This window comes from Pinus tabuliformis, chromosome 8 (assembly GCF_031772625.1).
Source record: "Pinus tabuliformis cultivar Carrire ecotype Pingquan chromosome 8, CPIR1, whole genome shotgun sequence".
NCBI classification, from domain to species: domain Eukaryota; kingdom Viridiplantae; phylum Streptophyta; class Pinopsida; order Pinales; family Pinaceae; genus Pinus; species Pinus tabuliformis.
The window spans coordinates 2,053,599,529-2,053,614,632 of record NC_142294.1 but is presented as its reverse complement, the minus strand read 5'-3'; positions in this window follow the sequence as shown (position 1 = coordinate 2,053,614,632).

The following is a 15,104-nucleotide window of genomic DNA, read 5'->3' as shown; positions in this document are numbered from 1 at the left end:
ATCACTAGTCGAATTCCTTGAGGCAAGTGTCATTGGAGAAGATTCTGGAAGCTTCCAGGGTCTTTCCACCTCGTTGAATGAACTTGCCATTTGTCACTTCCCGCTCAGCACACCCTGGTAGTGCTTCTACCTGCGTTGCAGTGCACCTAGCCAGTGCAATCTCTGCATTTCAGCGCAGACAGCTAGTGGAGCCTCTGAATTGATCCTGAATTGACTTGTTTTTGAGCAGTTTCTGGTGGAGAACTTCCGTGAATTGCTGTGGTTTGTTAGCCTTGTTCCTCTAGGGGTAGGAACAACATGTTTAGGGACTTTGGATCCCTTGGATTATGGACATTTCATGCTCAATGCTGTAAGGCACAAAAATGTCTATAACAGTTGCCCCTTAAAGTATGAGGCCGTTTATCGGGTGAAATGCTTTATTAGGAGGATCCGAAGTTCATTCAATGCTGGGAGGAGACCTGTAATAAGATACAATACAATACATTATTTTTCATACTGTTTTCATGATCTAGCTGAGGCGGGCATTCCCATGCTCAGCTTTATAAATTCATTTTTATGTACATAGAACGGACAATCGTCTGATGGTAGACTGATAATTTTGATGAAATTGTCATCCTTTGTGTAGGATGATTATCTGCTGCAATGATGTACATGTCAATGTCTTTAACTTTCCTGAATATATATCGCAGCCCGGATGGATGAAACTAGATCCGAGGTCTTCAAACTCGTTCGATCTTCACTCTAAATACAAGTCGATCCATGTGAGAAATGTTCTGAAGTCGAACATGGAAAGACATCGCTTGGTTATCGGTCAATGAGGTAAACCGTTAACAAGCGCGAGAGGAATCACCGATAATGATAATGACCCTCAAGGTACTGCAGTACAATTCACGTGGTGTGAATAAAGGACTTGGCGTCGAACACCACGCAAAATCTTTCGGTCGAAGGTCATTGACGTATACCTGTCGCCGGAAGTGAGAAACTTGCCATTGAGGCATGCAAGCTTCAAAGTACTGAAGGGGTTGTTCCTAGATCAACTTCTTGGATAATGAGCTGATGTCGACAAGAAGTGATCCGTCAAAGGAGGGCCTTAATGAATCCCACATCAGTGACACGGAACGGAGCAAATGATTTTGATGGAGGTGAAAACGATCTGATGACATATGATTCAGGGTGGCGGTCATGAAAGGATGAAGGATAATGTATGGCAGTGGATGGGACACGGTTGACTTCTCTGAACGACTTCTCTTGAACATATGGCGACACTTATGCGATGGATCGGTAGCATTACCCCAAATATGGATGGTATGGCGAGACCATGGTGATGTGACCGGTGAATGAAACAACCCAACCCGACTGTGGTACGGAGGAAAAGTGTCATGTTCAAGAGCGACTTGCTACCATCAAAGTTTTCTTGAGTTTCTCCCAATTTTTCCCCAGTCATTGCTGACCAGTACCTCTTTATTTTTGTCAAGCTTGAGGAGGATAACATATGCTTGTTCTATAACTTGCCCTTCGGGCAAGCCCATCGCTATGCTTTAACGAGCCTAGCGATAGTGAAACTCGTTCTCGTCTAAAGACAAGTTTGTCGCTATTTAATGCTTTTAACGAGTCTAACGACAAAGATAACTCGGTCCTTTTCATTTTTAGAGAGTCTCAAAAGGTACGTAAAGTCAACTCCAGAAGTCCTTTTTTGTCATCTAATCCCTTAAGTCCGAAAAAGTATAAAACAATACAGACGGGATGAGTTTTCGATAGTTTTAACGAGCCGAACAAAACAAGTGCTCGATCTTTTTGTGCAATAATCCCTCAGGTCCAAAAAGATTAAAATCTAGAGGAGGGATAGCACTTCCGGTCACTTTAACGAGCTGGAAGGCCAAAACTCGGCAATCTTTTCATATTTTACGAGTCAGATGAAAAGAGCTTAAAGAAGACTCGTCTTTTGAGGAACGAGTGATAAAACGGGTTAGCAGCTGATTCCAGGTACGGGTTGGAATTTTCCAATCACGACAGTGTCACAAGGATGGCTAGTGAAATCACTCTTCGCAGCTGTTCCTCAAAATGGGTAAACAATCATATGGAGGTGAACGATCGGCCAATGGGAAAGTGGAGGTGATGGTGCAAACACGACCAAGGCTTTAATGGCTGATGATATTACATTCACGGTGGTTATTTACCGGAATAGTTCATTTTTTAACGAGCTTAAACGCGGGTGGAAACATTGCTCAATCTTATGTTTATTTTTTAACGAGCATGAACTATGTGCTAAAACTGCTCGATCTCATGTTTATTTTTTAACGAGCATGAACTATGTGCTAAAACTGCTCGATGCGGGTTTATTTTTTAACGAGCTTGAACCCTGTGGTAACACTGCTCATGATAAGTTTGCATGCCCCCAGCATAACAACGCAAATCGAGGTGCATGCCCCCCAAGCTTCATTGCATTCAACTCGGTGGTTGGAATGAAGGTTTACCTTTGAGATTTGGAAAGGGGATTGTTTCATTTTTTAATGAGGTTGACACAGTAAAAGAACTATCCTCATGACTCCTTGTTTCATTTTTTAACGAGGTTGACATAAGATAAGAACCGTCCTCGGAGTCCAAATCCATTAGATATAGAAGGTTTCATATTCCACTGTGGCCACTTCCGCCAGATTACTCGGAGGCGGTAGGGCAAAAGTACCCATTAAGGCAGGGTCTTTTAGGAGACCTACTCCGATATTTTGGAGCGAATGATTGCTTCCATGGATCATTGGAATGCTTCCAGTAACTTGAGAACCATTGGGGAGGAAATTTTGCTGATCGACGATTGTAATCCCTCCTTGAAAGGGAAATGCAATTTTTCTGAAATAGGTCGACACAACAGCTGCCATGGCATATATCCACGGTCTTCCTAGTAGGATGTTCTAATCAAGATTCCCATCGATTACTTCAACATCAATTTCTACTGTTTTCCCTCCTAGTTCAACTTTCAATTTATTTAGAATACCATATGGGGTATATGTCTGTCCATCAAATGCTTTTAATGTCGTCGAAGATTGCGATAAGGTTGGAGATCCTAAAGTTTTCCAGCAACTCATCGACATAATGCATGTAGATGCCCCCTCATCAATAATTGTTCGATGAACAGTTTTGTTGAGGGCTTTCACTTGAATAAGGAAAGCTAGTTGAGCTGGTAACTGAGGGTCATATCCTTTATGATTAAAGGCCACAAGATTGGAATCCATTGAGTCAATCCCAGCTATTGCTGATAATAAAGCTTGCTCTTGGGAGAGGCAATTTTGCGGTACCTCAAGCGTCGACATAGCGGATGGCGATTGGGCCAGGTCCTCTATTATATTATAATTCTGTGCTATTTTTGCACGAGGATTAAATGTCGACTTGTGTACTACTCCCTTTGGTGACTTTATCATTTGTTCAGGAATGATGGGTGGCACAACTTTGGTCAAAGTTGTTGTCGAACTACTAGGTTGTTCATTAGCCTTGTTATTCGACACCTGTGGATTCCCGTAATCTTTATTCCTTGCCAAAGCCTCATTTTGCTGCTTTGAGATAGACAACATAAGCACTTGGGATCGGGAAGCATTTTGATTAGCAACCAGTTTGGTTCCCGGGCTTGGAAACGGATCAATCAATACTGCTGTGGTTTTTGAACTCGTAAAGAGTTTCTTAACTTCAGCTATATGTGGACAATCTCTCGTCCAATGATCCTCATCGCATATATGACATCCCGCAGGGGGTTTCCTTTTTCTCCCTTTCTTTTTCTTCTTGCCCCCTGGTTGCTTCAGTTGTTTGCCCTTGTCGGTCGACGCGGCATTTACTTCCGAGGCAAGAAGTTCCTCATTTGCATTTTGAATGGAAATCTTACGGGCTTTCTTGGATGTAGCCTTTGTCGATTTCACGTTTGTCGTGCCAATCACGCCATCGCCGGCATGAGAATCATTGTTTGATTTAGGAGGAGGAGGAATTGAGAATTCCGGTCTAGGGGCGTCAGGTATTTTGTCGTAGAGCGTGCCAGACTGAGTATAGACCAAGTCTAGATATTGCGCACGAGCGATGACTTGCTCTTCCGTTACGACTCCCCCCTTTGCCACATCTTCCGTGATTGTAGGAAGTAAGGATTTGATAAACCATTCAGCTAATAGCTGATCGGGAACGTACGTTTTTACCATCCTACGACGACGTCGCCACTCATGTATATGATCAGATATGTGAGTGGCCGTTGTCTGTTTGAAGTTGGTTAGGAGTTCCGTTCCCGTTTCATACCTTATCGGTAATTGAAAATGGGTTAAGAAAGTCGTGGCTAAGGTACTGAAGTTGTCGAACGAAGCTCTAGGCAATTCAATATACCATTTTGCTGCTGGACCAGTTAACGTCCTCTGAAAAAGGCGAAGCCTAATCGAATCATCGTTTAGGGTGTTTGATGAACACCACAGATGAAATGTCATCACATGATTCGACGGATCTTCACCTGGATTTCCATTAAATTTAGGAATATCTGACGGAAGTTAATGTGGAATCGCTGGCCACCAAGGGGCATAAGCAATTGGATCATTCGTCAACCGGTTTAGATCTGGTAATTCTAGAGTTGCTACAAAGGGCAACTGTTGATTCAGGTTAGGCGAAGCATACCCAGGATAAGATGGAATCGCCTGAGCAGTGGGTCTTTGCATACCAGCATAATGTATTTGATGCTGGCAACTTTGACAAGGTTGATGGGCATAACCATTATAATATGGTTGTTGATAACCGCTTTGGAAATGCGATTGCCCATTACTTACAAAGACTTGTTGCTCAGGTCCTTGATATGATTGCTGGAATGGGGGTTGTTGAGTTTGAACCAGCTCTGGTTGTTGAACCATTTGCTGTTGACCAATACTGGATGATTGACCAAGATGAGGAGTCACAGTACTTGTTTGATCCTGAGTCGCTCCAGATAAGGAGGCACTAACCTGAGTTTGTGATTGAGTCGTTGAGACAAGAGGCTGTTGTATTGCAACCTGAGGCTGTTGGGGTTGACATACAACAGGTAGTGCTTTTACTTGCGACGCAGTCACCATAGCAGGTATAGTGGGAATATTCGACACAGGGTGGACTGGTTGCATTGAATATACAACCCTTGGTTGCTGAGGCAGTATTGGTACCCAACCGCTGGATGTAATTCCAGTTTGACCTGAACTTTGTTGTAAACTCCCATATGGTTGTTCTCCGGGAGGGAACAATGAAAAGGCATACTGCCCTCCATATGGCGGCAATCCAGTACTTAAAGGGTAGATTGGCCTTTGAAGACACATTGGATCAATTTGTTGAGTTTCAACATAAGAAATACCAGATGATAATCCGGATGAAGAAATAGGAACTAACCATGTCGTCGAAGCAGTCCCTGGTTGGACTCCAGCTTGTTGTTGACAATTTGCTGGGACAGATGGTATACCAGTGAACATCGTTGGAGTAGCAGCAGGAGGCTCTGCCGCTGCTGCGTCGGATGACACAGTCCTGGATGTCGACGGTTGTTCAGACATATTTAGTCTATCCAAAAGATTTTCTAGCGATTCTACAAGAACTTACGATGAAAAGAGACTAACTTCGAAGATCAACGAGGGAATGGTGATGATTATTCCGTTTAAAATAAATTTTAACGACGCTTGGACACAACTTGCTTTTTCAATTTTAAAGAGTCAAGAAAAAGCTAAAGATGACTCTAGTCTCCTTCGATGTTTTAACGAGCCCGAAGTGACAAATGCTCGGATGGACTTTTTCCGTTATAGAGTCTGAAAAAGGCCAAAAGGAACTGCTCTGGAGTTCCAGGTAGAGGGTGTGCCAAACTTTTCGCAAAACCGCAGAATACTTTTTAAGGTACAGGCGGTCAATCTTCCTGAATGCTGTGTTCAGTGCATTGCGATCAGTAGGGCGGCCGACACGGCTTCCTAAGGATAAAGGTTTTATGCCTATAGGGGTCTCCCAATATATACTCGACGGTACGTGGGAGCACAATCCGTACTGGCGCTATCGTCCCTCAGGAGGAATCACCCACCATCAGCGAGATCGACAGTCACCAGGCTTTACGACGCCGGAACACGTCTCTAGCCTAGACCTCTATGTTGTGCGTTAAGTTACAAAGCGTTGTTAAGTTCATTCAAATTATTTTAGGTTGATCTTTCTTAGAAGTTTGCCTTTTAGGATCACCACGAGATGTATAGACAACTTCCTAAATGCAATCTAAAAGATGATAAGCAAGTTTTATCTCTTTTTCAACAATGAAAATCCTAGCTACAAAGGGAAAAGAAAGACACCATCTTTTCTCAAAGAGCAATCAGCACACTCTAAATGCACTTTTCCTAAATCAAACATGCAAACTATCAAGATGCAAATGCACAATGCAGGTGTTTGTTTTCCGCTCTCTTAATATTGATGCCTAAAAAGAAAGCTCTTTGTACAACTTTGAATTTGCTTTTAAATGACAAATACAAATAAGTTTACTTTTTCGAAATCAGAAAGGGTAGAAGAGATTACAACACTTAACGATTTTCGAAATGAATACTTGTTTTGACACTCAAAAGAGACAAACTCAAACCAAAAGCAAAAATGAATGTATAACCAACTGTAAACAGCCAATGAACTCTCTCCTAAGATCACAATCAACAGATCTGAATCAAGGGCTACAGGATGACTATTCCACTCTTGCAAAGGAAAACTGTAAATGACGCCACAAACACATAAAAACACTCACAGTCTTTTTGTACAAAAGGAGGCGGAATTTAAGCAGAGAAAAGGAGTTATCAGACAAGTACCTATGCTGGTTACAGGCTGTAGAAATCAGAGATTAAAACAAGGCAAAACAGAGCAGAGAACCCCAGCTGCACAAGGCCTAAACTGGATCAGCGCACCCTTAACACAGAGGTTTTGACATTTAGCGCAGGTAGCCTTCACGGGACCTGTGTTGAAATGCAGAACCTCTTCACAGGGTCTGCGCTGAAGCAGAAACGAGAGTTGTTTCTGGGTTCTGGGTTACAGTTTGCTGATTAATCTACGGTTTCAGGCCAAATAAAAGCAACAAGCAAGGTACAATCAAAGGGATGCTTTGAGGGAGGGCTAAGATCTATCACAAAGGATCATCAAATCATTTGTGAGTCCATTGTTCAGATCATAGACAAATCCAGTGATTGGATCAAAGCAGCAGCTGTCTACTTTGCATCTGAGAATAGTAGATGCAGTTCGATTGCTGCTCTTGAGTCTATGAAACAAACAATGATAGAGACACAAATAAAATGACTAAACAGATTTCCCCAGTGGAGTCGCCAATTTGTTGTGGGGAAAAATGCCTATGTAGGACGATCCTATCCACCTAAGGTGTGACAGTGCCTTAGCAACAAATAGAAACAACTATTCTAGTATTCTTCCTTTATGAATTAAGAATGAAGAGAGATGGATGGACTAACCGGTGTCTTTCGTTTGTCCCTCGATCCGGTTTCTCTTCTCTTTGAGAGTTCCCAGCTACTTGCCTTCTCGCTCGCCCAGCTTCAACAGGTTTCTGCAAGATCACAAGAAGAGAACACTACACAAAGACATAGATTCATATTCATAACTAGTTCAGGATTAGAAATAAACTAAACATACTAATGCAATCATACATCAAAGATACATCAGTATATAGGAGAAACCAAGAGATTTATTGATGAATAACAAGGTTCAGGAAGAGATACAACCCAGAGGGCTCCAATCCAGCATCTCCTTCCCAGCAAATGAAATTCCTATCTTCACCTTCCTTCAAAGCATTAAGCACCCAATGATTCCAGTCTCAAACCAACAACAATTCTTTGCAATAACAAAATTCCAGCCGCTATATCTCATGGAGGAGAGATCCATATATAGATGTTTAGAGAGAGGATGAGTCAGCTTGAGATCTGATTAGTGTCCTCTCCCTCTGTCAGTTCTTGCTTCCACCTGGAGACTAAGAACCTCTTACTCATCACTAGTCGAATTCCTTGAGGCAAGTGTCATTGGAGAAGATTCTGGAAGCTTCCAGGGTCTTTCCACCTCGTTGAATGAACTTGCCATTTGTCACTTCCCGCTCAGCGCACCCTGGCAGTGCTTCTACCTGCGTTGCAGTGCACCTAGCCAGTGCAATCTCTGCATTTCAGCGCAGACAGCTAGTGGAGCCTCTGAATTGATCCTGAATTGACTTGTTTTTGAGCAGTTTCTGGTGGAGAACTTCTGTGAATTGCTGTGGTTTGTTAGCCTTGTTCCTCTAGGGGTAGGAACAACATGTTTAGGGACTTTGGATCCCTTGGATTATGGACATTTCATGCTCAATGCTGTAAGGCACAAAAATGTCTATAACAACCTGGTACTTGGAAAATTTTTCTGCCTCCATAGGATATAAACACCAGTGGTAGTACCTGCAAAAAAAATAAATTGAGTGGTAACAATATTTATTTATATGTATATCTGTATATGTATTTTTTTTATTTTTATTTTTAAATCATAGGATGCAGAGGATGAATTCTCATGAACACCAGTGATAGTACCTGCAAAAAATAAACAATTGATTGGTAACAATATTTATTTATATGTATATCTGTATATGTGTGTGTGTGTGTATATATATATATATATATATATATATATATATATATATATATATATATATATATATATATCAGAGGATGCAGAGGAGGAATTCTCTGCATTGACAACCTTCAAATCAGATTTATCAGAGAGATGTTTGATGAAGGCATCTTTAGAGGCCGGCCAATGATACAGTATAAGACGATGTCCATTTACAATAAAATAAGCATGTGTATCATCAATCATTACGAGTCTGACAGTTCCATTATCAAATACCTCATCAATCTCGTAAGGCCCCATCCAACAAGAGAAAAGATTTCCCTTAAAGTCCTTAAAACGAGAATCAAACAATAATGCCCAATACCCTTTATGAAACACCTTATTCTTAATAAATTTATCATGCCATTTTGTTCTCTGATGTTGAATTGCAGTAGGTCCCTGGAAAACCATTAAACAAATTTCATCTAGTTCATTTAATTGTTCCAGCCAGTGTTTCTGGGCTTCCGAAAGGTCCAATCTTACTTCGAGAGATGTTCTAAGCATATTGATCTCAAATTCTATTGGAAACAACGAAGATTTACCGTAGACAGGCTCAAACGGTGAAAACCTTGTTGTATCCCACCATGATGTTCTATACGCCCAAAGAGCTTCAGGAAGTTTTTCAGCCCAATCTCGGCAATGCTTTGCGACAGTCTTTGGGAGAATTTTTTCTAATACCTTGTTCATGCTTTCCACTGGACCATTCGCCTGAGGGTGGTATGGAGATGTTGTTCTATGCTTGATCCCATACTTTTCATAAGACTTGCTATCATATGTGATGTAAATTATGTTCCCCCATCTGAAACTATCTCTCTTGTGGTGCCATATCGAGCAAAAATATCTTCAAACAAAAATTCCAAGTCATCTTGTTTTGTGGCTTTCACCACACCCTGGCCTCAACCCACTTTGTCAGATAATCCGTGCAGACTAAAATATAAAATTTCTGATGTGAAGACAGATTAAATGGGCCAACGAAATCAATAGCCCATTTCCCAAAAGGTTTAAGGACCACTTGAGGCTGTAACGACATTTCATCTGATCGACCAGGCTGACCCATCTGCTAGCAGCTATCACATCTTTGGACACAATTTATCGCATCTCGAAAGATGGAGGGCCAATAATATCCCATCTGTAACACCTTATGTCCGGTACGTTTGTCTGCAAAATGTCCCCCACAGGGGTCATCATGAGCAACCTTTAGGACATCATAGATGTCATCTTCTGCTACACAGTGTCAGATTTGCTGGTCGATTCCTGTATAAAATAGATATCCTGCTATCCATGAATAATGGGTACTATGACGAATGATCTTCCGTTGTTCCCTGTATGACAAATGCTTGGGTGCCTTCCCTGTAGCAAGATAATTAGCAATATCTGCATACCACAGAGTGTGAGTAGAAATTTCAAAATGACATTCATCCGGGAAATTATCTTCTACGGGTGCACCTTCATCATTAGTATCTAATCTAGATAGGAAGCCAGCAACCACATTATCCTTGCCTGGTTTATTTATGATGGTGATGTCAAGTTCTTGAAGTAATAATAACTACCTTGTGACACGCCCAAGAGTTACAGGTTCATTCATCAAGTACCTGATTGTTGCATGGTCAATATGCACAAAAGTAGGATATCTATTAATGTAATGCTGAAATTTATTAACAACATAAATAATAGCCAAAAACTCATTTTCTGTTACCGTATAGTTTAATTCAACAGGTGTTAAATTCTTGCTGACATAGTATACCACATTCGACTTCTTTTTCTCTTGTTGTCCCAAATCTGCCCCTATTGTTGTTTGAGAGGCATCAATGTGGATGTGAAACGAGAGTGACCAATTAGGACCTTGCAAGATCGGAGCTTGGCAAATTAGTTCCTTGATTTGTACAAAAGCCTCTTCACACTCGTATGTTCGCAAAAATTCTACTTCTTTAGTTAAAAACTAAAAAAGTGGGAATGCTATTCTGGAATTTTTTTATTTATAGAAAATGTCTATAATAGCTAGTGAAACCAATAAAAATAAGTATCCGCATCGGTGTCTTTGGTACAGGAAAATTCAATATTACCTCTACCTTGGTCAGATCAACTTGAATTCCAGCGGCTGAAAGCAAGTGTCCCAACACTATACTCTCTTCTCTCATCATATTGCACTTAACTATACTTAGAGAAACATGCATTTGTATGCATCTTTTAAGCACCTTCTCCAAGTTTGCCAACCCTTTCTCAAATGATCCCCCATATGGTGTAAAATCATCCATATAAATCTCGACACTGTCATCGACTAGATTGGAGAAAATCCCTAATATTTCCCTTTGGAAGGTAGCAGGCACATTACAAAGACCAAATGGAGGACCCAGTATGCGAAAGTCCCCTAAGGGCATGTAAAAGTGGTTTTATCCTGATCCTCGGGAGCTATTCAGATTTGGTTATACCCACTAAACCCATCCAAGAAGGAAAAAAACTTCTTCCCAGCTACGGTATGAAGGATTTGGTCAATGAAGGGTAAGGGAAATTGATCCTTCAAGGTTGCTTTGTTAAACTCCCTATAGTCCACACAAATCTGCCACTTACCATTCTTTTTAGGAAAAATAACTAGCAGAGACACCCATTAACTATCTGAGATAGGGTAAATAAATCCTACATCTAGTAACTTCTGAAGTCAGTCTTTGACAAAGTTTTTCAGGGTGGGGTTCATTCTTCTCTGGGGCTGTCTCATATCTGTATAATCCCATGTGAATGATTCCTTATGTTCACGAAGGACTTTCAGGAGCTGCTCGGTCTAGGATGGTGAAAGATTCGGGTTAATATTCAATGTATTCCCTAGCTCAATTTCTATAGGGATACTGTCACAGGGTGCAATTACAGGAATATCTTTGTCTTCAATTCCTGATTCAATAGTTTCTTGCATTTCATAGCTCATAACAGATTCTATAAATTGACAAGTTGTATCAGAAATGACATGGGGGCTACTGATAAAAGTATTAATAGTATCATCTTCTATTTCATTTTTAAAACAGAGGGCTTGACTAATAGTAAGGATCGGTCTGGTTTCCTCGCTTTCGGCTTCAGGTCCTTCTAAAGGTAGGGAATTTTGTTTAAATGTGTTTTACTTGATGAACTTGGTTCTGCAGGGGGGTAAAGAATAAGGTTCTTTGTATCTTCCCCATTAGATATCACCATATTTCCTGACCGACATCTGATATAGGCATCTGCAGTTGCTAGCCAAGGTCTTCCTAAAATCAGAGGGTGACCACCAGCTGGGGATTGTGTATGTAATACCAGAAGATCAACAGGATAATGCCATGAGTCTACTAAAATGGTTATGTCTTCCAATTTTCCTATCGGCCTTACTGTAGATCTATATGCTAATTCCAAGACAGTAGGAGTTGGTTTTAGATTTCATAGACCTAATGTGAGCATAGTTTCAAATGTGATAACATTAATTGCAGCCCCCAAATCTACCATTACATTTAGGATGTCAACCCTGTTAATCTGCACTGTCAGAATTGGGTTCCCTGGATCTCCATATTTCACAGGTACAAATTTTCCCAGCATAATTTCTGATAGCTTCCCCATAACATGAATGGTAAGTGGATCCTTTGTTTTCTTTCCAGGTTTCTTGGAACAATATTCTCTAATTGTCTTAGCATAAATAGGCACATCCTTCATAGCTTGGAGTAAGGGAATTTTGACAAACAGGTTTTGCAGTTCCCCTAAGAGGTCAAATTTTGGTTGAGGATTCTGTTTACTCAAGGCTAATCTCTCGAGATAAGGTGGATCAGTTGGGAAGCCATAAGTAACGCCCGAATGAGGAGGGGGGTGTTTGACAAAATTATGATTTGACTCATTCTCGGCTACTTGGGATTCTAGTTCTGGATCTTCATCACCAATATGTTCAACGATAATTGGTGAAGTCTGAGCATTCACCACCTGACCAGATCGTAGATTTATCTCATTACATTCTACGGTAGAAAGGATATATGAAGGAAGGTTGAGCATGTCAGTATGATGAACACCCTTATTATTAAGGTTTGGATTAGGTTGGATAGGAAGCTGAGGGCGAGGAGGAGTACTGGAGGGAATGTTGGAAGGTAGCTATAACTGCTGTTGTTGCATAGGTTGAGGAAATTGAGAAGGAGAAGGGGAAGGCCCTCGCCAATTCTGAGACCATGAAGGGTTTGAACTAGATTGAGGGAACCAAGACTGCTAAGGTGGATATTGATAAAATTGAGGCCATGGTTGTGGAAAAGGTACTGACTGAGGTCCCATATTTAAATTGCTAAAATACTGAGAAAGGTCTTGAGACATACCTTGATTTGAGCTTGGTGGCCGTGGCTGCCATGGCTTCTTAGAACCCATAAAGCATAGTTGCTCTACTCCTTCACTTGTTCCCTAGAATACTGCCTTTAGCCCAGGAAGAGATGTACACGAATTAGTGGAGTGAGCCTGTTCACATATTGCACAAGTCTCCACAGTATTTAATGGACATTGCTTTCATGGATGTTTCTTCCTGCACTGAGGGAAGAAGATGGCCATGGTCCTTTCGAACTCCATTTGCTTTTGTTTCGCCTGTAACGTGTTCATATGAGAGGAAAGTGTACTCAGGATGTCATTTTTCAAGTTATCTAGTAAGTTCACGATTTCTGCCTTTGTAATTTCTTTGCTGGACATTTTCGAAGTTCGAATCCCTTGCTTATTCATTGTAGCCCCTCGTGAACACTGAATGCATAACTCACAAATAGAGTCAAATTCCTCCTTAGATATATCACCCTTTCCTACTATATTCAAAAGCTCCAGAGAGTCCTCCCTTAGGGCCCAGAGAAAAATAATTTTCAAGATATCCTTATCCAGGTCGCTATGGCTGGATCTCTGTAGGGTATATTTGAAATGTTCCACACAATCCTCCATATTCTCATCCTCCTTCTGCATAAATTTAAAAATTTCTTCCTTTATATCCCGAGATTTACAATAATCCTGGTACTTCTCTAGAAAATCTTTCTTCATCTCCTCCCATGAGGAGATAGATTTTCCACCCAGACCCATAAACCATCGCAGAGCTGTCCCTTTTAGAGTAGCAAGGAATATTTTCAATTTCTAAGCATCAACCACGTAGTCGTATCCCCTATAGACAATATCAAATTTGAACATAAATGTATCTGGATCTTTTGAGGAAAGCCCATGGAAGTTAGGCAAAGCGGTTAGTGGAATGGGCTTCATTAGTGCATCATCTCTAATGTCTCCAATTGGAAATTCAATCAAGGAGGTTGGACGTTCCATGAATACCCTCCAATAATCACTCAGAATTTCAACAGGTTCCTGTTGTATGACAACTAATGATTGAGGTCACTTAACAACACTTCCCTGATCACGCGGTGAAGCAAATCCCCCCAAATTTCCTTCTACAGGTACACTCGGATTGATTTCTTTTTTTTGACCCTCTGCTTGCTACTTCCTCTTCTTTTGATGTTGAAAGGAGTACTTCTATTTTCTTTGATGCTTTTCTCTCTACTTCTTCTTCTTCTGCCGTTGAAAGGGGTATTCTCACTCCTGAGGGTAATATTGGTTGTTTAACGGACTACCCCTCAGACTGCGTGTGAGTCCTTACCCTAACAACGGCCCGTGAAGATGCTTCAGCTTCGACTTTCGGAATGATTTCATGGATGTAGGTATTCCTACCTAACTCCTTCCTTCCTTTCCTAGGGGGTCCTCCTCTGCCCCTTTTATTTGGATCTTTATTCATGCAATTAAAGCATTAAAAGTTCTCACAGCTCAGGGCCTGGAGTAGGGTAAGGGAACTTCCTGCCGCAGGATGAGAGAATGGTTTGGAATAGGGAAGAAAACAAAATAAAAAGTTAAAAAAAATGTAAGCTCGAGGCCTGGAGTAAGGTAAGAAAACTTCCTTCCCCAGGGCGAGAGAGTGATTCTAAAAAAACAAACCAATCAAGAAAATTCTAGACTCAAGACCTGGAGCAGGGTAAGAAAACTTCCCTCCCCGGGACGAGAGAAAGGTTTTAAGAGCAAAGAAAAATAAAAACAAAATAAGTAAAGAAATCTTAAGCTCAGGGCCTGGAGTAAGGTAAGAAAACTTCCTTCCCCAGGGCGAGAGAAGAACCCCAATGCAATCAATCAAAACAAAGACAGAGAAACCAAAAATAATACATCTCAGAACATGGAGCAGAGTAAGAAAACTTCTCTCCCCAGGATACAAGATTGATCCAACAACAAATGCCAGATGTGCTCTTTTACCTTTGATAGCCTCCCCGACAACATCGCCAAAATGTTCGTGTCCAAGTGTGAATAAAACTATTCAACCCTTTCCCACATTAATTATCGATCCTAGATCTACTGGTTATTTCAAGGCTAATGCGCAAACTATATGCAGGTAACAATTGTATAGCCCAAAATTGACCGATAATTCACCAATAAATGATAAACAACTGTAAAAGCAAATGGAAATGACAACAATAACTAATTAGTAACAACAAATTGGAATGACAACA